Below are 23,907 nucleotides of genomic sequence, written 5' to 3'. Positions count from 1 at the left end.
ATTTAAACTACAAAATGGTGTAGATTAGAATAGTGCTTAAGTATGCGATTTAAGAGGCACCTTCTATGTTTTGTCAGCACACTGTGTTTATCGGTAGAGCCACTCTAATCTGGACTTCACCAGCTCCTCCCTACAGCACCACGTTTATTTTCATTTTTTCTATTTTAATGCATTTGACTTTTGCACCTTTCATTAATGGCCTTGCGTCTGCATCCTTGTTGCTGTTATTATTTTGGGAGAAATGTGACAAGATGTTCCTTAACATCATACAATCACTGCTAGAAAGGCACCAGACATGCAGAATTGAATAAAAACCTGGAGAATTTCAAAAGTGGACAGTTTATCTTAGGACTGTAAATGCGTTCAAGTCTATGATAGAATAGGACAACCCAACCCAACAGCTGTTTCAATGAGCACCAGGCATGCACACGCATCTGCTCTCCAGCCTGCATCTGTAAGTGTATATTATACGAGATGCAATTCCAACGCAGTTAAAGGACTCCCTTGTGCCACATCATTGCCAATACACCACGATGATGAACAGCATTGCTCCTCGTCCTCTCATATGTCTATTTTAACAAATCTTGTTTTGTGCCAGCAGAACATTGCTCTTCATCCTCGCTCAGATCTCTTTTTTTAAGCGACACATCACCTGGCAGCAGGTGCACGATAACCTCCTTCTGCGCGAGACTTATTGGGATGCAGAGGAGGATGCAACCTTGGAATAAAATGGAAGGGAGTCTCCAAGAGAAGCAGTGACTCAGAGAAATGCAAAAGGGCAAACGGCCCAGCTGCCTTAAGGGGAGACACAGCCAAGCTGATTGTCCATTCCCACCCTCAGCGGAGGAGCAGCAGCTCTGCACACACATTATTAAGACATCCTTCAGTCACCGAGGAGGCTTTATTATTGATGGAAAGAGGAAGACCTTGGGAGATGGATGTGGCTTGTGAGTTTGTGTGTGCGTGTGTGTTAGGCAAGGTAGATTGCTAGCCACAGAGACAAAAGCTATTTCATCGTCTATACAAACAATCTGGAAAAAAGCTTGGAACGGTAAATATAAGGCAGCCCTCATGGAGAACAGGTGACTTTAGTCTTGTGTTTTCAACCAGCCTGCTTGGTTAAATGCTACTATGGGTGTTGACAGTACCTCTAATGTACAGTACTGTTCAAATATATATGCACTACTGTACCATATACAATTTTGTAACATTTAAAATGATTTTGCAAGATGTCTGTAATGCTAATCAAGGCTGCAACCATTTCATTGGAAGTATTGTGAGATATTATTTAAAGCTTTAATGAATACTGTTGTCTTATTAGTTTAACTACATTTTTATTGATGCTTTTTAATCAGATAGATACAATAATATATAGAATGAGTGAGACATCAATTGTTCCAGTTCTACAGCAGAACACAAAATAAGCTGACAATTTCTTACTCTGAATGAAACATAATACATTCAGTCAAATATACAATTCAATCATAAATTCTAGCATCAACAACAGAATTTAGAACAGAATGTAAAAAAAAAACATAAAAAAAAAACATACATAGTCACATTTCCGGGTTTCTCATTTGCGGAAGTCATCATAGTTGGGAAAACTTAAAGCGCAGTGAATAGGGGAATACAACAAATATAAATTTGTATTTACCTTCAAATTTTTAAAGATTTTATTTGCTGAAATAAAAGGAAAAACTACATGATGATGTTATAAAGATGTTCAGAAAAAGGAACAAAATTGTGTGTGACTGATGACGGCAGTCAGTGGAGAGATCAGATTTACTGTCCTGTCCCATATACATTAGAAACACCTTACACAAGTGGTAATTCGTTTTTTGTAATTTGAAGCAAAGATGATAGAATACATACATAACTACATATAAATGTTCATACCTTTTTAGAAAAACTTTAAGGATTTAAGATTATGATGACCTTTAAATGTGTTATATCAGGCTTGTGAAAAGGGTCCATAAACAATTATACAATAACTAACATGCAATACAGTTAAATATGTAAATACAGATGTAATAATACACAAAATAAAAAAATAATAGAAGAAAAGCTAATACTTTTAATATGTTTAAAATAAATGTTATGTATTCTTTTTGTGGCATTTTTTTCAGAAATCATTCTGATATTGTTTATTATCAGTATTTCAAGAGTTCACACTTGAGTTCACACTTAGCTGATGATTGATTATAAAGCGTGTCTGTCCCGGGAGAGAGCCCTGAGCTCATAAGATACTCGGGGCTCGGTAGGTAGGTCTCGAGAACTCCCCCGCTTATTACGGCTATTGGCAATTAAGACTTGCTGGTTAAGAGCTCATCAATGGTGCAGATGTGGTTCGGTCAATTCACCCAGGCTGCATGTCTTTAGCTGTTGGAGGAAATCTGAGAACCCAGGGAAAGCCCTTGCAAGCATAGTGAGAACATGTAAACTCCACACAGAAACATCCACTGGTCAAGTAAGAATTCAAGCAATTACATTCTTGCTGAGGCAACAGTGCTAACCTCTGGCCTGCCGTACGGCCATGTCAAGGAAAAGGATGGAGGAGTAGGGGTGAAAGGGGAGGTTCTTTAAGACAAAAATAACTATGGTGGGAAACTCTGATTATTTATAGTCAGGAATCATCTGGTTGGTGAATCCTTCGTTGCTAATGAAGGACCAGCAGTGGACAATTAAAAGCATGAGATCCTCTCGAAATTAGTTTATAAATAAACTTATCTAAAAATTGTTGTGCTGCTTATCATGAAAATCATGATTTTATTTGTTAATTTATGTAAATCTTGTTAGGTCAGTATGAAAAACAATAGAAGCCTATTGCAGATCTTCACAAAGATAGATGTACAGTATGTGCTGGTGTGTGCATGTGGGAGTAGTGTGTGTGTGTGTGTGTGTGTGTGTGTGTGTGTGTGTGTGTATGTGTGTGTATGTGTGTGTGTGTGTAATTTTCACAGCAGAAAATGAGGGCTTGTGCTGCATTGGAAATGAAGAACTGATTTTTCTCCTACAGTTATGAGCAAAATCACTGATCACTCAAAAGAGTCATGACCTCAAATTGTCAGGGTGTTCTTACAACTTTGATTTGTTCATCGTTGTTATGAGATTTGACTATCTAATTCTTCACTGCTCTTTATGGTACTAATGAAGGACTGAGCAAGGTAAGATATTATAATTCATTCATTCATTCATTTTCTTTTCGGCTTAGTCCCTTTATCAATCTGGGGTCACCACAGTGGAATGAACCGCCAACTTATCCAGCCAATTTTACATAGCAGATGCCCTTCCAGCTGCAACCCATCTCTGGAAAAATAAGATATCATGATTTATATTATAATTTATATAAGTATAATATAATAATCTGAAACATTAGATATTGGTAAAGATGTCAGTATAGTAGATTTAATCACCCATTTAAAAATAAAAACATCTTAATAATAATTTAGTTAAATTCATTAAAGGCTGTTGGTATTGTAGTTTTTAAATGCTAGTCCTCAACAGCTAGGCACAGGACGATATAATATTTTGACAGTGTAATAACCTGGGATAAAAATATCACTGCTTCACTGTATTGTGATTACTGCTCAAAAATGTGTTCTTTTTGAGAAACATTTCAAATATTTTGAAGCAGTGAACATGCCAGGCTGAATAATTAAAAGGAATCTTTGACTTCTGCTAGTTTCAGAAACCCAGATTTCCTTGAAATGTATAATGGCATCTTTGGATATTTTCTGCTGGAGATACTGTTGTCCTAAAAAACAAAAATGTAAATATTTTTTTTACATATACCTAAAGAATGGTATAGCAAAACGTTTTGGCAGTTTTAAAACCTTGACTTTTTTAAACTGCAGTATACCTTGAAAACCCCATGCCTAATAGCAGATAAATATTTTCACTAACATACAAAAAAAAGTCTATTTCATTCAACTTTTTGGCTGATGAAAGATTGTAAGTACAGCTATGGGTACCACAGAAGTGTTGAATGACTTGCTGTTAACAGGTTTTGGGTATTAGACAGCTTTGCTGGCTGGTTGTTCACATACCAGACAAAATGGATGTCTCCTGACATGACATGACATCCAGGCCTGGATATCTGTTGTGGGCAGATATCATATCTTTCCGCTGCCCGTTTTAAAACCATGCTTTGCATTTATATTAGACATTTATTAAACCCTTCCAGTTCTACTTGACCTGCTCTGAGCAGGATTCAGTGGGATGGCTATTTTGGCATGGATGGCGAGCACACTGGCAATGTAACCTCTAACATCAGTTGCCACAGTAGTTCGCCTCTCGAGAGTCAGGATTACTTGCACATCCCCTTCTAGCTGCCTTCAATACACTTCCCACCTAAGTTCTATTTCCATCCGGGTCACGGCACCAGTATAACCTCTCTGGTTTCTACTGACCCACTTCAAGCAGGATTCGACCTGGCAATTCCAGCATGGGAGGCAGACACGTTAACTTGGATATTAAAGACTGCAGCTTCCAACATCAGTCTCTAGGGCATCTCTTACTCGCACAACTCCTACTGTAGCTGTACTCCATTGCATATATCAGGCAACATTCCCATTATAAATGTGAAAAATTAAACTTGCTTTCACTTGTGTTGTGAATTTGCAGTGAGATACATTTCAGAATAACAAAACACGACTTCTTTATGGAAGTATTTTACTCAAATCATGTAGCATTAGGGTAAAATTAACAATATGTTGGAAACGTTTTGTGTTGTTTGTGCTGTTGAAACCTAAGTTTCTTCCACTTAGGTTGGCTGCACATGATCATTAGGAGCTTTAAAAAGCTTGGTTGATAAAAATCCATTACACAGCGTGTTGAGGAGCAGGGAATAGCAGAAATCATTACTGAGAAGCTAACAGTGTGTGGTTTGAAAACCCATGATATTACAGGCTAAAACTAAGTGTGAAAAAGCGTACATCCTAGGTGGTATAATCACAGCTCTTCTAACCTTGGCAGGGTCTGTTATAACAAAAAAAAAAAAAAGTAACTTGAGTCAAGGCAGATATACAAAAACAACAATAAGTTATTATTATTTCCCCCCTGATCCTTGTAATCCTGCTATTTTATTGTTGATGCCGGAGTCAAACCAGCTAATTTATTTTTGGCATGATGAGACGGAAAGAATAAAAGAACACAATGCGAGCCGTGAAATGGAGCTGAGCACATTTATTCAGGCTGATGTGAATCAAGAGTGAAATAGCCTTTATTGCAAGGCTTTTCATGTAATCCAATAATTGGTTGCATCAGAAGTCATTTTTAAACTGCTGTAAGAATGAATGAATGTGAAATAGAAGCTGTGAAATCATCTGAGAACCGTTTGCTTATCATTTCTCTGTTGTGAGTGTTTTTTTTTTTTTTTTTTTACCTGTGAAGCTAAGAATGTATTTAAGAAATACTTAATTTATGCACTGTTCAAGATTCAATGGAATGCTGACACGTGATTATAATTAGAAACTGAAAACATAAACTCTAGGATGTAAATAAACTTCATATATATATGTGTGTGTGTGTATATATATGTGTGTGTTTGCACACACATATACATACATACATATATGTATATATTAGGGATGTAACGGTATCAGAATTTCACGGTACGGTAATACCTCGGTATGAATGTCACGGTACGGTATTTATTGAATCATTTACAGGAAAAAACAAAACTTATGAAAATACTCCAAAAAAGTGCCAAAAGTGTCAATGACATACAAATTAGCCATCTATCTGTAAGCTTTGAAACAGGAACTTCAATTTTAATAACAAAAAAAATATTAAACCATGTAAAAAATAAAGTTTCAATTTAGTATTGTTGAAAACTCATCACATTCAACATTTAATCACACTCAGCCCATCTACCCAGATGAGAGCTCTGCTAGTCGGACTTCTCATCAAGCATCTCCCGCTGGATCTAATCTCACTATATTTATTAAACGGGATATTTCATTTATCTTGTTGTCTTTATCTAACGACATATTCCCTGACTTTGGTCATTGGAATCTATTACTTGTTCTCAGGTAACGTGTTTTTGCTGAGCGCAAAGATAAGTTAATGATTAATGTAAGCACGTACATTCTGTATATTGACTGATCGCTTGCCTTTATTTCCTATAATGTATAAACTTATTGTATGTTATACTTTTAAAATGGCCATTATCGATTCTTAAAACTGATACTCAGCAAAAGAGAGGCTGTGTTTCGTATTTTCACTGAAATTGAAAGGAGGCAGTTGTTATCGGCTCCGTTTTGTTATAAATATCCACACAGTGAAGATGACGCTCATATATGCAGCACGACGCCTCAACATGTCTGCTGTCTAAGTTGCTAATATTAAAATGAAAATAGGCAGTTCCTTAAATCATGTTTACATTGTATTGTTGACAAAGTGAAACAACGAAGCCAGGGTGATGTGAATGAAGTTATAAAGTACACTGTTCCCTTTGAAGATTTACCCGTGTCCTCGGTATAATCTGCTTTTCCATATCAAACTGAGAAGAAGAGACTGCAGCCTTGATCAAACTTGCGAAGTCTGAACTTACACGGAGAGAATGCAGGACTGAACTGTGCTAGTCTGTGTTAGTCTACTTAATATTCAGGAAAAGCCCCAATCAGAGAGGCGAATATCTGCAGCCCCGCCTCCGTTTTCAGATGTCTCCGTTTTCCATCATCCACACTGAGACGGAGCTGCAGCGTTTCAGAATGAAAACGGCCTCTCCAGCCGTGAAACCGTAAGTTTTACTGTATAGCAAAACTTATGCGTTTTCAAACTAAAACGCATTAGTGTAAACAGGGCCTTAGAGTTTTCCAGCTCTTTTCATCCCCGCTTCTAGCAGCACACTCCATTTCCGCATTACTGGATCTGTAGCGACAACAGACCGCAAGGGATGATGGTCAAGCATGGGCTGATGGCAATTGTAGTTTTCGCTACCTCCCGTTCGCTTCATTCGCCTGAGCAAATTTTCTCAGAAGACCTATAGTTTTACCGAGTCATGCGACTTCGGTAATATCGAAAATAATTAATATTGCGGTATGATGGTATTTACAATACCGATACATCCCTAGTATATATATATATATATATATATATATATATATATATATATATATATATATATATATATATATATATATATATATATATATATATATATATATATATGTATGTATGTATGTATATATGTATGTATGTATGTATATATATATATATATATATATATATATATATATATATATATATATATATGTATATATATATATATATATATATATATATATATATATATATATATATATATATATATATATATATATATGTATATATATATATATATATATATATATATATATATATATATATATATATATGTATGTATGTATGTATATATGGGCGACTGGTCTGACTGATTGTATTCTTGCTCATACTATACTATATAGTTTGCAAACATCACTTTAGACAAACTATTCTGTTCGAGAATGAAGCGCGGCTGGAGGCCTGGAAGCACGTGACTTTAGGAGGAAGCTTGATTTAAATTAGCTAAACTGCGACATGGTCATCTTGCGGAAAAATTACCACCAATCCAACAGGTAATTTTTTTCCCTCTGTTGGTAAAGCGCTGTCACAAATATTTTCCTCCATATCCCATAATGCACAGCGCATCAGCCTACGGCAGCTGGATTAGACCAAAAGGCACAGTACTTTTTGCGGTTGGGTCTGTTTTAGTTGGCATCATATTCTTACCACAAACTAACCGGTCCAGGGTTTGTTTGAAACCCTATCGAGACAACCTTTTCAAGCAGGTCTCGGTATGCTTTTTTTTTGGTCTGCTTTTGGTGTGCACTCAAGTATGATTGCTGCATTCACACCTGCCCTAAAGAAGCGCACCAAGAGGGAAAACAAACTCTAGTGCGATTCAACCGAACTAAATAAGGCAGGTGTGTAAGCACCCTAAGACTTCATATTACACACTCACCGGTCACTTTTTTAGGTACATCTCTCTAACTGCTTGTAATGCAAATTTTAAATCAGCCAACAACATTGCAGCAGCTCAATGCATTTAGGCAAATTGACATGGTTAAGATGATCTGCTGCAGTTCAAAAAGAGCATCAGAATGGGGAGGAAAGGGGATTTAAGTACTTTAAACATGGCATAGTAGTTGGTGCCAGACGGGCTGGTCTGAGTATTTCAGAAACTGCTGATCTACTAGGATTTTCACGCACAACCATATTTAGGGTTTACAGTGAATGGTCAGAAAAAGAGAAAATATCCAGTGAGCTGCACTTCTGTTGGTGTAAATATCTTGTTGATGTCAGAGGAGAATGGTCAGACTGTTTCGAGCTGATAGAAAGGCAATAGTAACCCAAATAACCACTCGTTATATCTGAGGTATGCTATGAACAGGAAACTGAGGCTACAATTCGAACAGGCTCAACAAAATTGGACAATAGAAAATTGGAAAAATGTTGACTGGTCTGATGAGTCTCAATTCTGATGGTAGGGTCAGAATTTGGCATTAACAACATGAAAGTATGGATCCATCCTGCCTTGTATCAATGGTTCAGGCTGACGGTGGTGCTGTAATGGTGTGGGGGATATTTTCTGGACACACTTTAGTACCAATTGAGCATCGTCCCAAGTCCCCGAGTATTGCTGCTGACCACATCCATCCCTTTATGACCACAGTATACCCATCTTCTGACGGCTACTTCCAGCAGGATAACACTCTGTCATGGAGTCCAAATGATCTCAGACTGTTATTTTGAACATGCCAATGAGTTCACTGCACTCAAATGGCCTCCACAGTCACCAGATCTCAAACCAATATAGTGTCTTTAGGAATGAGGTGGAACAGGAGATTTGCATCATGGATGTGCAGCCGACAAATCGATAGCAACTGCGTGATGCTGTCATGTCAATATAGACTCAAAATCTCAGAGGAATATTTCCAGTACCTTGTTGAATCTATGCCCTGAAGGATTAAGGCAGTTCTGAAGGCAAAAAGGGGTCCAACCCAGTACTAGTAAGGCGAACCTAATAAAGTGGCCGGTGAGTGTAATTCCCTGTGATGCAAGGGAGCAACCACACCGTATATCAAGCACTAGAAAAAGATCAAGAGTTAAACTATACAATGACCTTTACGATTTATTTGTGATCAATCAAGTATCATGCTGATAGTTCATTCTGTCATTGTTTGTTCAATAGCATTAGCTTGAGGGATGGAGAGCATTTGTTCATCCTGCAGAAGGTCTGCTCATGGTGATAAATAAAAGGAATAAGAGTCTGTTACAGGGGACAGTTTTTTCAACCGGTGTATCATTTGTCCTCTCTGCATGCTGGATGTCAGATTCCCTGAGGACCCAGACGACATCCAGAATTATAGACACAAACACTGCCACCTCTGAGACTTGTCTGTTTGTAAACCTTATTCATTAGAAAATCATTCAAAATGTGGTGATCTCAAAAATGTGGAATGTGTCAGTAGTTCAATAATAAAAAAAAAAATTGTCCTCTTTCAATTATAAAAAAATATATAATAATATGATCAATATAGTCAAATTGAGCTGTTTAATTTACAATGTTATTAAAAAATATATTTGATTATTTTTATATATTAACACATTTTATTTATTTTAAGAATCAAGGTTTCTGGTGATCTGCGTTAAACAGGTTCTATTTTTTGGTATTAAAGGCCACCTATTTTATTCCTTTTTCAAGATTTAAGATACGCCATTTGTGTCCCCAGAATGTGTCTGTAAAGTTTTAACCCAAAACACCCTTCACATTACTTATTATACCTTTCAGAATATTATAAATTTCTGCTCTGAACATCATGTAGCAGTTTTGTTGCCTGTACCTTTAATGCTAGTTCTCCCTGCCCACCGTTCACATGTGCCTGTCAGTGTGTGCCTCAATCTCCAGCTGCATCAGATAAACAGCACAGTGACAGACATGAAGGAAGCAGATCCCATGTAATGTTTGTGAATACTACAGTAAGAACTCCCCATACTTGATTATTTGATGTATTTGTTGTGGAGTTGCAATTATGAGTCACACACAATGTTGTTATAAAGTTCACACATGGACACACACACACACACACACACACACACACACACACACACACACACATAAGGTGTATGTGAAAGGATACACCTTAATATACACTGCTGTTTGGATATCTGTTATGTTAATGTACACAATAAACCTGATTTAGGCCCAATTACAATTCTTTTTTTGTACCCCTACCCCTTCCCCTTCAAAATTTACCACTAAGAAATGGGACACCACTACAGTACCTGCACACGTCAGCATTTGTCATCGTGAGCTCTTGCTTCAAATGAGATCAGATGATCGCGACTGCTGTAGTTATTCCAGTTAATTTTTATTTATTTTTTGGTATTTATCTTTTGAAAATCACCGATGGCAACGATATCATGTTATCATAACGATATAATGTGGCAATAAGATCGTAACTGTACTGTTAATTTACACTCTGGCCATATTCATCAATTTAAACACCAGAAAACAACACTGGCATTATACCAGACACCGTAAAAAGGTCATTCCCAGTCACTAGATGCTTCCGACAAGGTATTTGAGTGTTATCGAGACAGGATGTTTTTGGACTACTATACAGGAGTTATTATTAGGGATTGTAGATAAGTTAGCGAAATTTAGAGGTTTTTATTTTAATGTTGTTATTTTTTTTAAGCATGACGGTAAAACACGAATGTAATTAATGTATCTACTAAGTTCCGGGTGCAGCTATGCTGTCGTTCTGGCTGGTGTATTCTGGGAAATGGTCTTATCTCTTGATTTCGAGTGTGGTCCTGAAAAATCTCTCTTTCGAGGGGTATCTAGCCTCTCCCCTTAGCCCTACCCCTTTAAGCTAAAGAGAATTGGAAGATGGGCTAAGGAGTAAAATTGAGACTGGGCCTAAAAGTCCACAAAACCAGGATTGAATCGTCATCAATTGTACTGACATGCGGCTGTGGTGATAAAGTAAAGAAAGGTGTTAAACTTGTAAAACTCATTCTTAATCACATTTGATGATGACTGATGATCACAGAGAGCTGAACAGATCTTTAAATTCCAGTTAGTTTTTGCACATCTTGTCTTGTTGATATGAATATATGCGTTACTACAGAGACATGTTAACAAACGGCTGTCAATCAATTCAGTGGGTGGGGAAACCGCATTCCTGTGTCACGTTGTGGTGGGCCTCAAAATGGGAGAAATTTGGATCCTATTTTAAAGTCAGGGAATTAAAAAAAGAGACTTATTGTGTTTATATCACCCCAATATGAGTGTGGACACATTATACCTCCACACAGTTCTGTCCAGACAGCTTCCAAAAGATGATTTTCATCATACTGTAGGTGCCCTTTAAACAACTGGACAGCAGATATTACCGTGAACATGAGCCAGTCCATCAAAAAATCCAGCCATTAGCCTATTTTATATATGAGATAGAGAAGAGATATAGCATTAAATCAGAGACACATACAGGGAAAACTAGAACTAGTTCTGCTCAAAATATATTACACCTGAGATATCCTGTCTAAAATGAGATTGAACTTAAAATGCAGGCCTTCTCTGAAAACAGAATCCACTATGACCAGATATTGACCTTTAAAAATGAAAGCCCAGGGCCAATCTTGAGAGGAGGCTGGAATTCAGATTCGACCATTTGAAGAGCAGTGAGCGAATAATGATGACTGTGACATTCAGACCCGCATGGGACTCATTGTGAAGGACATGACAGGGAAAAGAAATAAGAAAAAAAGATACTGCAGGGAAGATCAGGGCTGGTTTCAGAAATGGCCAACAGCAACTGCTGCTCCTGCAGACTCTTCATGACTTTGACCTATGTCTTGAAATCACCTCAAATTACAAGGCCAGACAAATGCCAGGTTTAACACTGCAAAGTGAGAGTTTAGCAGAATAACTAATTAATATTAAGTCTTACTCTGAACAAAGTGAAGCCGATTAAAAATTAAAAACTTTAAGATGATGAACCACTTGTTGAAATGATGTTTTACTGCCAAAAGCATTTGTTAGTGAATCACATATGTTTATGCGCTTCTAATTGCCATTCTTAACCTTGTGATTAACTCATTAATGAAGCAATGGGAGAGTTTATTTTTCCTTTAATGGCTTTTTGGCGATAAATAAAATAAACCAATAAATACTGTGGCCAGACCTTTTAAAGCAGAAAAAAAACTTTTCTCCTGTAGAAGGGTTCACTTAGTGTAAAATTATTTATTTTTTTTCTTCCCACTTTCCTCGCAACAAATATTTTTTTTGGCTCCTAAGTGCCGATGGCTCTGTAAGTGCTGTAATTGTTGTGCTGTAATTTTGCTGTCAGAACTCAAATCTGTGAGGATTTTTATAGTCATTTTTAAACAGCGCAGTGCAGGCACTGAATTAATTTCTTTCACAATCTGGGCAGAAGTGCTATTATACATTAATTTTTATTTATTTACTTCATTTATTATTTATTCAAAATGGCAGTTATTTATTCATGCTTGTCGACCCCTGTGCCCATCCCCTCAAAATTAGAAAATGCATAAATACACAGCAGTTGGAATTAAATAGTTGTTAATTTAGTTAAATTATTTGAACGACATAATAGGATATTGGAAGAGAAGGCTTGGTGATTTCATCTGCAAGAATTTTCAAACAGCATTATACCAAAGACATTCTGCTCATTCAGTTTCTTGAAATGAAAGTGCCACTTCTTTTGCAAAGTATATTATGCATACTCTACATTTGGGTATTTATATATCATTCTATTGTTCAAACATTTGGGGCAGGTACGATTTTAAGATTTTAAACATTTTTTGTCTTTACAGACAATTTACAAATGGAGGAATGGAACTTGTAATTTGAATGACAGCTACACTCTTTGTAAGAAACAGGGCAAATATAAAAGTGTTAGAAGTTCCAGTGTATGAGCATCTAGGCCATGTCAGCGCAGAAGGACTCCACACTTGACCAGTGAGAATTAAACTGAGGGAGAACACCATCAATGAAAAATGTTGGTCAGTTGCACTGTTTTCTTGGCCTGATTAATTATGGAACGTCGTCCTAGCTTGCAACACGTCTGAGACCTTTGATTCAGCAGCAGAAAAATAGAAGATAAAATGGGTTACTTTCATGTCAGGTTTCTATGTATGCAATTAAATTCCACTTTTTCATTCAGTTAAAATGACAGTTTACCCCAAAATGAAAATGACCTCATCATTTGCTTTCCCTCGTGTGGATTTTTAAACCTTTACAGGTTTATGTTGAACACAAAAAGGTTCCCTGTAACCAGATTTTGTTTATTTATATATATATTTTTTTTATGTTCAACAAAAGAAGGAAACTCAAATTGGTTTTAAAGAGCCCCTATTATGGGTTTTTGAAATTGACCTTCCATGCAGTATGTAACACAGCTCAGCTCTAAGTGAAGTAAGCATCCAGCTAAGGCTTAAATCTGAAAGTGCACCGTGTTTAAAACTATTGGTCCATCTATAAAATAGTTGACTCATAGTGGTTCAAATAAATCGCTGCTGTAACAAGTCTTTAGTCGTGGCGGCATGACGTTGATACAGAATTCAAGCCCTGCCCATTTGCTGAAGTTGCAAACCTAGGAAAATTGAAAACCCAGACTCCGCCCACAAACACTATAGAAAGAAAAAGAGAAAGACAAACATTGTAGCAGATCCTGGTTGAATTATGCCGAAGACGAAGACGCTGTGCTCTCAAGTGTGAGGGAAAGTTTTAGAAAATAGAAAATTTTCCCCACCCAAAGATGAGGCTGTATAGATTCAGTGGTTGAAGTTTACACAGCCTTGTGCTGTGTTCCCATCATTTTTCTGATGAATGCTTCAGCAAAAGATTTATCTGCTGTTGGTTAAAGGAAGCATCAGAAAACACTATTGATGTATGGAACTTTGTCAGAGCTTTACAGGAACTTTACAGTTGACAGTTCATGAATCAGTTTCTTTCTCCATTTTAGTGTAAGTAAGTGCGATTAAAATGGTTGCCTTTGTTTTCTCTAGCTTGCAAATTATTTATTTAATTGTGTTTTGTTACTTGTACTGAGTCTTACCTTTTTATGTTCTCATATCGCATCTAAAGCCACTTTGAAAACGCAATGTGTGCCAATTTGTTTACAGATTTAAATGTGTTTGTGAGCTCAAGATCAACTGTGGTTTGATGTTGCTATGGCCAACGTCAGCTGTTCCTGCACACGTGCAGCAGTCAAGTTTTAAAAAAAGTTCAGCTTTTGCCACTCTGTGGATTAATACTGAATGTGTGTCACAGTTTTCACTTCTGGAAAAGAATAGAGCAATATGCTGGTGTTAAACTGCCTTGCTTTAATGCACTCTTGCATTGGGCTCACACATATACTGTACACTCTGACTTCTTGCTGATTAGCCATGCTGGGTATTTCTCTATGTCTCGCACTAAACCCAGTCGGCCAATCACATCAGACTGGGTCATCTGACCAACCAGCACAGATTAGCATCACGCCAAGGAGGGGTTTGGGAACAAATTAATCACTGAACGAATCATATGGGACTTGCATGCATATCAGCCTGTTGTCGGAGACCCCAAAATATAACCTTTTTGAATGCATAATAGGGGCTCTTTTTTCTTTTGGCGGAACGATCACTTTAAGTGGTTACATTTTATGCTTTTATTTTGTTCATAATTTTAGTTTATTTTTCATCTTACTCTGATTTTTAATGTTTGTTTATAATTTTGGCTATTGTTTACAAGAAGCAATTTTTAGCTGTATAGTCTTTTTTTGCCAGACTTCAGGAGTTTTCATTTGTGCCATTCCACAGTCCTAAACAATTGACTGTATCTATAAAGCTATAAATCCATGGTTCCAGGAGCACTTCAGGTGAACAGACGGGATAACAAGCATTTGTGGTAAGATGTGGTGAGTCTAACTGCTGCACTTCAGTTCTCACACATCCACAGCAGTTTGATTCTGACCCCAAGAGAGAAAGCAAGGCCAAGAAGCAGAAAAGAGAGTTACTTACTCAGTGGACAGCCATTACAGCAACAATGCAGTCAATTGGGATCTAAATGGGAGTTTCATTTACCAGCACCATTGACTTTGTGCTGATTGTAAAGCCATTTGTTTAGATGTGTTTGTGAGAACCATGATTTTCAGTAGTTCACTAAGCCATTACACTGCAATAGGAAAAAAGAAGCTATTTTATCTGAGAATGAAATGGAAGGTGCTAGTTAAGCCTGGCTTTTGAACGGTAATACATATTATGTCCTATGATTGTCAACTTGCCTGACTTTGACGATTATTCAGTTAATTATGTATTTTAATGTAAATACTTGAGCATTTATATGGTGCCTGTAACTTTTTCAGTGGGTTGCATGTGTGTATTGTCTTAAAGCACCTTCATATTACTGCTGTCTCTGCTTTTAATTTTAATCAAACAAATGTTAATGAAATGACTGAATAACTGTAACATCAATAGTGATTCAACTTTATTAATATATACCGGGAGGTTTAGTAGTGTTCTATTTAATTCTATTTTTCAGTTTCTGTGTCTGAAAAATAGTGTTGGAGGAAAACCTGAAATGCACTGTTTATTTTATTAGTACCTTTGTTTTTGTTTTTTGCTTGTTGTTGGATTTTGTCTTGTTTTTTGATTTGACAGTGGCCTGTTTTGTTTTTTCTTAATTTTTTTTTATTGAGCATATAGACTAAACCAGACTGACATTGCGACCTAAAAATTGTGATACAAACCGAACCACAAATAATCTATACATTTGTACCATGAGTGGAAATACAGCTGTACCCCCCCACTTAAAATACAAATGAAATGAAAATGAGCCACATGATTTTTTTTAAACTCATGTTGCTAGTTTTGTGGTGAATAATTCAACTGTGCATGTCATTAAGAGCTTGCCCTTGTAATTTAAAATTAAAATCTGAAAATGCACTTCCTGTTTGCTTTCAGTTAAATTTTCAGATTACGTCTGTCTGAGGTATAGGGTGTGGCTAGCATATAACCACACCCACCAACTGTCAGTAAGGAGGAGGTGTCTGTTAGGTTGTAATAACTCACTTGAAACCCTTTTTCTGATCTTTTTGAATGAGATGCGTACTTTACTACATCCAATCAGCTCTCAGTAAAAAGCAAACCACACCCCCCTGTTTTCTCATTTAATATTTTTCTTTTCCTTTTCTCTAGGTGTCACGATATGAAAAAAAGGTCACAGCTTCCAGTTCAGGCAGAATTTAAGTTGATTTTCAGTTGAGAACATATACAGTATAATCAATTTATAATATATATATATATATATATATATATATATATATATATATATATATATATATATATATATATATATATATATATATATATATATATATATTCCCCAATCTCTATTTAACGGAGAGAAGATTTTCTCAACAGATTTATAAACATAATAGGTTTAATAACTATTTTTAATAACTGAATTATTTTATATTTACTATGATGACAGTAAATAATATTTTAGTAGATATTTTTCAAGACACTTCTTAAAGTGACATTTAAAGGCTTAACTAGGTTAATTAGGTTAACTAGGCAGGTTAGGGTAATTAGGCAAGTTATTGTATAATGATGGTTTGTTCTGTAGACTATCGGAAAAAATATATATAGCTTAAAGGGGCTAATAATTTAATAAAAATTAATAAAAATGTTTTTTTTTATAAAAACTGCATTTATTCTAGCTAAAATAAAACAAATAAGACTTTCTCCAGAAGAAAAAAAAAAATATTATGAGACTTACTGTGAAAATGTCCTTGCTCTGTTAAACATTTGGAAATAATAATAAAATAAATAAATAAACATATATTACTGATGTTTGGTTGTTTTGCACATTCACTGTTAACAATTTTCTTTAGAATCTACTGTATCTTACTAGCAGCAGTTCACCAGTAACTTCAAGTCAAATACAGCAAAAATACAGTATATATGTATTTACAGCACCATTTATCTTGCAGTACAGTATATGTATTCACAGAATTTTATCTGTATCATTAATGTAAAATATACCCTAATGTTCACCGTGCAACTTTAAAATACAAAAGCATACTGCACAACTGTCCTACAGTAAAATGCAGTTCATATTACAGTTAAATAAAGTGCTATTTACAAAAATCATTAACAGTGCTAGTGTTTCAAAGTAGATTACAGCTCATGCCTGACAGTAGATATCTGCTGTGTGAGCCGCTCTGTGAAACAGACAATCAGAGCAGAGCTTTTAATATTCATGACCCTTCCAAAAACAGACCGTTTTATTCTAGAGATAAATCGTAGGGTTGCAAATGGACATGTAAAACCGTTTCTGGAGAATTGTTCCACTTATATATGACACATAACATATACAGTACAGTGCTCAGCATATATAAGTACCCCCCTCACAAATCTCTCTTTTAAACTCATATTTTTAATAGGAAGCTATACAATATTATAGTTGTGCAAATACATTAGATTAGTCAGTACTGAAGTCAAATATGGAGCTTATCTGTTATCATTTAATTGTATTATCTTTCAATTGCTAAATATGTTCGGTAACTAAAATGTTATTTTAATAAATAAATCTGTTGAAGTCAGAATTATTAGCCCGCCTTTGATTTATTTTTTCTTTTTAAAATATTTTCCAAATTATGTTTAATAGAGCAAGGAAATTTTCACAGTATGTCTGATAATTTTTTTTATTCTGGAGAAACTTTATTTGTTTTATTTTGGCTAGAATCAATTTTTTAAATACCGTTTTAAGGTCAAAATTATTAGCCAATATATAGTAAATTATTATTTACTGTCATCATGGTAAAGAAAAATAAATCAGTTATTACTAATGAGTTCTTAAAGCTATTATGTTTAGAAATGTGTTAAAAAAAAAAAAAAAAAAAAATATATATATATATATATATATATATATATAAATAAATAAACGGGGGCTAATAATTTAGGGGAGCTATAATTCTGACTTCAACTGTATCCGTTTAATAAATCTGTTTTGTTTAAATGCAACAAAATACATTGCCTATATTCACTGAGAAATGGATAAAATATTCATTTTTAAAATGAGTTGTACTCAATTTTGCTGAGCACTATATCTAGATATCAGATAATATTTCACACATTGTATCAAATCATTCTATGGAACCTTTAAATGTACTGTATGTTATAACAAAATCCTGATGTTCCTTGTCCACTTTTACCAAAGTAATGTTTTTTGCCAATAATAACACAATGTCTATTTCACTATACATGCCTAAATATAAAAATATAATTCTACATGTATTTTTCAATTGACGTTCAGAACCAAAGATGCGGTACAATATTTTTTGAAGCCTGCTCTGTGAAAAACATTAATCAAGGAATGTGATGTGGGTTTTATTTAGCAACTGCACTCAGCCATGTGCGATCTGACAGCATGAACCGCAGCAGTGTCCGGTACGGCTGCCTCAGGTGTCTGCTTCAGGAAATACACGCTCCACAGAGGGATGTAAAGGGAAGAGAAGGGTGTTCAGACAGGGGACTCTAATTAGGGAGTGTGAAGAGGCAGAGCAGAGAGTCTGAGGCCTGACAGCATGTATGGGCCCCATGTTTTTAATGGCCATCATTTGCCTGACAGCAAGTCAGACTCTTTCACTCTTGTCCTCTCCCACCATTTCAAGTAAAAATGAAATTTTGTTTCCCTAGTCCTCTTTTCTCCCAGTCTTACCTTGTTCTGTGTTTTGGTTTATCCTTTTAATATTAAATACAGTGCTGTAAAAAGTAAGCACACCACATGGGATTGCAGTGTTTGTTTTTTAAAGATAGTGAATTGTCTCAGAGTTTTGAGTAATGATAAAATGTAGGCATCACGGTGGTGCAATGGGAAGCAAGATCTTCTCACAGCAAAAAGGTTGCTGGTTGGAGCTTGGCTGGGTTAATTGGCATTTCTGTATGGAGATTGCATGTTCTCCCGTGTTTGCATGGGTTTCCTCCAAGTACTCCGGTTTCCCCCACAAATCTGAAGACTTATCCATACTGTATGAATGAGTGTGTATGAATGTTTCCCAATGATGGGTTGCAGCATCCGCTGAGTAAAACACATGCTGGATAAGTTGGCAGTTCATTCCGCTCTGGCAATCCCCAGATTATAAAGGGACTATGCGGAAAAGAAAATGAATAAATGAATGAATGATAAAATGAAGTTACTAAGTTCAAGAAAACAGCTGTAGATGCAAGAAACACCAAAGAAACAATCATTATTTTCTCAGCACCTGTTCACACCTGATATTCGAACTTTAAATAAAAGAGCAAAACAAATTCACATCTTGCTTTAACCTCTTCTGTGATCCAAAGATGTCAATAAAAACCTTAAGTGTTCACTCTTATATTTGAATATGTATCTATGGTTTTGTGAAGATCCTGTAACATGGAATAATAAATGATAATAAAACACAGAAAACATCACAAGAAAAAGGGCAGGTCTGTTAGATTTAAAGCTGCACAGATCAATTTTGACATGCCAAATTTAAATATAATTCTTGACCTATGTGTTCTGTTGTAATATCAGTTTCTACTACTGTAGATAACTTAGGATCCAGTACTTGCTTTAAATTAGGGATGTCCCAATTTTTTATTATTATTATTTTTTTGGTCCTCGAGTCCAAATCAGAGTCATTTGATTAAAAAAAAAAAAGAAATTGATTAAAAAAAAATTATTTTAAGATTCAACAACTCTGTTTACAAACAGATCACTTTTGGACTTTAGTGCAACAGTAAATATAAGAAAAACTAATATAAAAACAAATAGCACCTCAACTTAAAATACCCAGCAGGCATTCCCAAGTTGACATATCTCTCAGTTTGGTATATGGCAATGTTGTCATCAACTTTATAATACCTCCGGACTGCAGACATACTCGTGTTTTCTGATTCAAGCTGCTTCCATGTTCAACTTTGATGACATTTAAGCCAATAGCGTCTCTGCAACAAGGTGATGTCAATCCGCATGTGTTGCTGTTTCTGTTTGGGGACGATATGGCCATCTGAAAATTTTGTATATCGCCCAACACTAATAACAGTAAATAATACCTCTATACAGCTTAAAGTGACATTTAAAGCCCTAACTAGGTTAATTAGGTTAACTAGGCAGGTTAGGGTAATTAGGCAAGTTATTGTATAATGATAGTTTGTTCTGTAGACTATCGAAAAAAAATAGTTAAAAGCTAATAATTTTGTCCTTAAAATGGTGTTTGAAAAATTTAAATATTTTATTCTAGCCAAAATGAAACAAATAAGACTTTCTCCAGAAGGAAAAAAAAAAAATATATATTATCAGTCATACTGTGAAAATTTTCTTGCTCTTTTAACAACATCATTTGGGAATATAAAAAAAAAAAAATCAAAGGGGAGTAATAATTCTGACTTCAACTGCATATAATCAAGTCCTGTTTGAGAGGTAACATCCAATTTCGATTGATTCTGAAACTGCGTGGTCGGGCTCGATTTCCGATCACGTGGTCAGAACTGAACATCTCTACTTTAAATACAATTTACTGTACTGTAGAAATTTGGTTGTGTGTTTCTACATCTTTTAATCCCCCAGAACATCAACATCAACATCATGTATAAAATATAAAAAGGTAAGAAAAAAGAGGATTCCACTTGTGATCAAGGAGATGCATTTATTGATAATATCTATGTGTTTAGAGTGTACAGCCTTGCTCAGTGTTTTAGATACATATTATACAAAGACATTTAAAAAGTACATCTCTATCTTTGATCACCCGTTTAGAAATTTAATGTTAAATTACATTGTTAAATTGAACAATATAAAATAGTAATATATTTGTGAGGTATTTACTGTAATGCAGCACTATATCATAACATTATTTTCATTAAGGAATGTGTCAACATTAATATGATTCAGTGACCATGAGTATTTTTTATTCTACTCACTATTCCGCATTATGCTAAGCTACTGTTTTTTTTTTTACATTTCAATATTGCTGCTTTTCTGTCTGTTCTGGTATTACATCCCTTCAATTGAGGCAAACTATCATATCTACGGAAATCCATTATGAACTACAGTTTACAGGAGTCTTTTACTGCATTGTCAGCAGAAATGAGCATTTGCTGAAGGGCCTCATTTCCCAAAATCATGCAGGGCTGGAAAGTCCCACCGTAAATATTTGATCCAGTTAGCTACAGTGAACATGAGGATGTGTATTGTGGTGATAGTGCAGAATGAAACCCCTCCAAATCATTCAAAAGAGGTCAGAAAAACTGTTTCAGATCTGGGGCAATTCCCTCTGCTTTTGCTTGTTCTCTTCTTATGACTCTATATTTATTTGCATTGTAAATATGTTTATTTATCTTCTCTGGGGTTACATTTACAGCGCTCTCCCCTGTAGCAAAATCATTTCTCAGGAACATGCCTCTACATATCTTTATCTCGATGTTCATATCTTTTACTGTAGCATCACCCTATAAAAAAACAGCAAATAACTTAAACCAGCTCATTTTCAAAGGGTTTTCATTAAAGACAGATTGAAAAAATTGAATATGTTGAGTACAACTCTGCATACAGTGCATTATATCTGAGTTTAGTTTATTTTTCATTGAATGATATGACTTTTTGGTTCATCCGCAAGGTCATAAACCAATTCCCCATATCTGCTCTGGGCAGGATTTTCTCCCTTAAAAAACAAGAAAAATCCTGTTTTTTTGTGCTATATACATAAAATATATGGCACATGCTGTGTGTCGAAGTCTTAGGAGAGGAAGGAGGAAAACAACTTGGAGGGGTTGCAAAAGCATGCTGGTCATCAGAAAAGACCCAATCTCTTCATATTCTTGTAAAAGCTCATTAATGCACCTGCAAAGTCTTGAGAGTCCTTTATCTCCCAGCCCACACAGCTTTCAGCATTCGTTTCAGCAGTATCATGAAGATAGTTCATCATTTGGCCAAAGCATGCGAAAATGTTCTTTTGATAAACAGATTTGGCTGTTACAGTTGTTTGTTTTTGCCTGTAGAAATGATCTTGCTGTTCCACACTTTAAATCAGTTTTGATTTTTTTTTCCTCTGGCACCTTCATTTTTAAGTGTGTAGAGGAACACATTTAGTGAAAGTTTTTTTTCATAGTGTGAATAACTTTTCATGACTTAAAAAAAAAGCCTTTTTCTACTGTAAAGAACTTTTTTTGGGTAGGTAGGTTTTATTTATTTTTATTTTTTTATGGATTTCAAAGTTTCTTAGTAGCTGAAGAACCTATATATATATATATATATATATATATATATATATATATATATATATATATATATATATATATATATATATTAGCGCTGTCAATCGATTAACATTTTTTACTAATTAATTACACTTTTTAAATAAAAGACTGAAACTTTTAATTTTGTCTATTCAAATGTAAAATTAATGTGTACTCAAGACAAAGATGCTATTTAAATTCAAAATATGATAGTTTATCAGATTTTTGTTCAACTTGTAACGCAGATTTCATTTAAAATACCCGCAATACAACATCAAGATCCTCAAACTGTTGACTTGAAAGCCATATTTATTACAGAAATAAAAATACAGGCATGTTATTGCCATTTATATTTCAAAACAATTAATTCCAATAACAAACTAAAATTGATTTCCATGTAGGATACTAAGTGTACTGCAATAAAAATCCAAAATACAGGCATTGCAAATATGTAAATTGAAATATTATAATAAATGCAAACAAATTTACTGATTGAAAAGTTGTATTGCTGATAATTTTAGGGCTCATGGAATTAACTTAAAAGCAGAGGAATGCACTATCCTTGACAGCTTGCGACTTCATCTGGCATTTTCACTGAGTACCTTCACATGGACACCAATACTCTGATTTTAATAGGATTGAGACAGTACTTAGGTTAAGAGTTTACCATGTAAACAGCAAATTTTGATTACCTTAAAGAACCACCCAAGTCATGCAAGGTTTTTTTTTTTTTTTTTTTTGGTATGCGGTATCAAATTCCATTAAAACAACACTCTTCCACTAGTCTACTTCATGTTCTCTTCCAATAATTGTCACGGGGGCATAATCAATATGTTGCTGCATAAAAGTGAAACTGCCAAACTGCAGTTAAAGTCGAAAAATTAAAAATGAAACACCCAAAAAAACATGAAACTCTGGAGGAAACTTTCCTTCTAAAAGTGCTTCCTTGTTCTTATCAAAATTTCTTTGCAAGTTGAATACACGTCGGCCACAACAGGAAATTAAAAAAAACTGCAACTGCATTAATTGCGGACATTTTTTAAAGCGTTAAATATTTCAAATTATGCTAATTTTGACAGCAAATATATATATATATATATATATATATATATATATATATATATATATATATATATATATATATATATATATATATTTATATATATATATATATATATATATATATATATATATATATATATATATATATATATATTTTTTTTTTTTAAGTTCTTTGGGAAACTCAAAATGGTTCTTCTTTGGCATACTTTAAATGTCCATTTTTGATGCAACAGTTTGTGAGGGCTTTTCAGAGGAATTTTATATATTTCTATATAAACAGAAGTTGAGTTACAGCAGTCAAAGAAAAAAAAACATCAAAAAGTAAAGTAAATACTGGTGTAAAAACACAAAAGTAAATACAAACAACATTGATGACATCTAACAAAACAGGCATTTTCAGTAAATTTCACTACAGACTTTTGTAGACATCTGACAGAAACAGTCTGACAGAAACAGTCTAACAGCTTATTAGTAAAGCTGCTGATTTTGCTTGTGAAGTTTAATCATCCTGGTGAGCTGAGATTTTGAGAGATTTGTTGAGTTTTC

General features: G+C 34.8%; 1 long non-coding RNA gene across 12 annotated transcripts in view; it reads left to right on the top strand.

The window, feature by feature from the left end:
- Nucleotides 1–23,907, top strand: part of LOC141376130 (uncharacterized) — a 352,849-nt gene that overhangs the window by 132,538 nt on the left and 196,404 nt on the right. For 4 of the 12 annotated variants that reach the window (XR_015499427.1, XR_015499420.1, XR_015499424.1 and 1 more), the window contains one exon: nt 14,821–15,539. The exons of 7 other annotated variants lie outside the window; for them this stretch is intronic. This is a non-coding gene — a long non-coding RNA (uncharacterized LOC141376130). Of the gene's footprint in view, nt 1–12,867; nt 13,057–14,820; nt 15,540–23,907 lie in introns of those variants that run through there. One more of the 12 variants, XR_015499426.1, reaches the window with a different exon arrangement.

The sequence above is a fragment of the Danio rerio genome, chromosome 9 (genome assembly GCF_052040795.2).
Source record: "Danio rerio strain M-AB ecotype USA chromosome 9, GRCz13ab, whole genome shotgun sequence".
NCBI lineage: Eukaryota > Metazoa > Chordata > Actinopteri > Cypriniformes > Danionidae > Danio > Danio rerio.
This window is presented reverse-complemented; position numbering and strand designations above follow the sequence as displayed.